The sequence below is a fragment of the Myotis brandtii genome, unplaced genomic scaffold (genome assembly GCF_000412655.1).
Source record: "Myotis brandtii unplaced genomic scaffold, ASM41265v1 scaffold825, whole genome shotgun sequence".
Lineage (NCBI taxonomy): Eukaryota > Metazoa > Chordata > Mammalia > Chiroptera > Vespertilionidae > Myotis > Myotis brandtii.
The window spans coordinates 1333893-1336783 of NW_005371349.1; positions in this window are offsets into that span (position 1 = coordinate 1333893).

Sequence of the window (2891 nt, forward strand, 5' to 3'; positions counted from 1 at the left end):
TCCGAGAACTGAGGTTTGACTCACCTCATAGCGACGCTGTACGACATCGGAGGGAGGAGAGAAAAGCTGAGAAGCTGTCCGACACAAGACGACCGATCACCCACAAAGCAGACTGGTCTGGGGCAGGAGTTTCTAGGGCCACAGGAACACAACTGTCCCCCGAGAACTGCGCAGCCAGCTGAACGATCCTGGGGGGTGCGCACACGGGGCCGGCGTCTTGGGCCTCGCAGAGTCTCGGAAAGAGTGGCCCCCGACAAGCCATCCCGAAAGGCTCACCCAGGTGAACATCGTGCGGAGAAAGCCGGCCCAGGAGGGGAGAGAGGACTTGGGAACGAGGGTGCACACAGAAACGCTGGCTGACTCCTTACCACTGGCTGCGTGAACAGCTAACCTCGTGTTTGACGGAGAGTGAGACGGGATTCTAACAACAGTAACAGCCTGTGGGGCGTTATGTTCCGTGGAAGGCGCGTGGCATCCTGAAGGGCTTCCAACTTGGTGATGACAATGTCTGGTTAGTATCTGTATTTCAACGCCTGCCCAAGGCTGCACCCTGCAGCTTCGGAACCAACAGAGAGAAGACGACGGTGAAACCCGCGTCGGCCCAGCAGAAGAGCGAAAGGGGACACAGAAACGCGGCAGCTAGAAAACATGACGTCAGACGGCAGAGGCGGTCCGAACACGTGGGGACGGCAGGAGGCGGGACAGCAAGCCTCACGCAGCGCTGTCGTGAAGAGGGTGCAGTCGTGGATGTAAAGACTTCAGGAAGGAGTCAGCTCTGGGAAAGGGTTCGGGGTAGCGCAGTGGTTACTCCTGTGTGGACTCTGTTTGCGGGGCCCAGCGCAGCCTGCCATGGGCGGGTGCAGGGGTAGCGCAGTGGTTACTCCTGTGTGGACTCTGTTTTAAGGATTCGCAGGCAAGGCTCCCGGAAGCAGGTCCCTGGGCTGCTAACTGCAGGGTGCAGCCCACAGCTCCCTTCCAGGCCGCCCGGGGCCCACGGCAGCAGACCCGCTCCAGCCGCCGGCAGTGACTCAGCCCTAGGAAATTACAGGCTTCCACGCACGGTGGGCGCCGGTCAGAGGAGTGGCCCCTGGTGGACATGTTGGGGGCAGGAGAGCTGGGCAGAGCTGGCAGCAAGGCCGGAGGTCTGGGGGTGGGGACAAGGCCTCTGCTTAGGGTGACCCAGGTCACGCCTTCCAGGAGCCACAGATAGGTCCCAGCTAAAGGGGGGTGTGGGGGGAGCCACAGACAGGCCCCAGCAGGGAAGAGAGGGTCGGGGCACAGGACAGGCCTGGTGGGTGCCGGGCAACTGCCCCATGAGACCCCTCCGAGCCTCAGCTCCCCGTGACAAGGGAGCAGCGCCCGCACCTGGCCAGGTGCCAGCTGAGAGAGAGACCGCCCGCCACAGACGCTGCCTCTGACCCCTCCCAGGCCCCAGTCCCAGGCCTGCTGAGCTCTCCTGGGCTGAGCTCTGGACCAAGGACCTGAGGCTCGCACGGAGGGTCTGGGCCGGCTGTGCCCCCCGCTCCCCTCCGCCCCCCTTTCTCCAGCACAGAGCTGGGCTGGGAAGCCTTTTCTACGTTTCTGGAAGGAAAAGGATTAAGACAGAAAACAACTTGCCGCTGGGGTCTCCCTTTCCTCCTGCTCCCACCTCCCAAGTCGCCTGCCTCGCCAGCGCCCCCTGGTGCCCCCGAGGAGGTGTTTCCACGCTGACTCGGGGGCAGAGCGTGAGGTCACAGGACAGTCGGGTCTCCTCTCGTGTTTTCTAAACCACGCGTGACGGCTGAAACACGAGTTCTCACACATGCGATGCTCGAGGCACTCAGAGAGGGCAGCAAAGTCTGTTCCTCCGTCGGGAGTTGCCAGTCACCCCAGAAAAAGCCGCGGAAACCCCAGGTGCTCCAGCAGGTGGCACTGTCGCCCGTTGGAATGGGTGTTGGGCGCGTGTCCCCATCAGAAAAGTGGGAGGAGTGACCATTTGCTGTTCCCCATTCCAGAGAAGCAGGAAGAGTGACAAGCAGGACTGGGGGGGGGGGGGGGGGAAAAAAAAATTATCCTGTGTCACCAAAGCCGCCTGCTGCCACACACACACACACACACACACACCCCAGACCGGAGCACCCAGCAGTCCCGCAGGCCCACAGCCAGCCTTCCTGGTGCCGAAGGGCCCGACTCCCACGGCCCCCCACTCCTCCGCTCGCCCGCTCCCACTGCCCCACGGTCCTCTGGGCTCTGGAGCTACAGCACCGAACACGGCACACAAATGTCACGAAGTTGGAAACGTACTTTAAAATTAGAGTTAGGGGAAACCAGATGAAGTCAGTATGGCACACGCTCACGCGGCCCTCCTGACGCTGCTCCTGTGCTTTTCCATGCGTTTGACGTTGTTCATAACACGGCTTTTTTAACTTTTACTCAGGGCCGAGCGCAGAGCCCAGGGAGGACGTGGGCAGCCACCACCAGAGTGAGCTGGGCCCTTCCGTGGGGGGGCTGCCTGAAGTTCCGTGGTGCCGGGGGCTGTGGGCTCTCAGCACAAGCCCTCGAGACCCCAGGAGCCACTTTCTCCTCGTCCAGGATCCACAGAGCCACCGGGGAGCTGGACAGCCAGAGCGGGGCCCAGGTCTGGGAGCCGCCCAGAGGATTCTGGACTGTGGGAGGCCCCCCTTGGCCAACAACAGCGCCCCCGCTCCCCAGACCTCTGAGCCCTGCGTCGCTCACTGTGGGGGCTCTGGCCCCGTTCAAGGCGTTCCTCGCGTCCCAGGCCCTGCAGACCAGCCTGCGCCCCGCCCGCCACCTGGACGCACCCTCCCATGAGCCTGGAGGACTCGCTCCATTTCCCAGGAAGAAGCCGTCGTTTGAGGCCGTGGGACTTTCTGGGGCGCAGTGCGAACCCC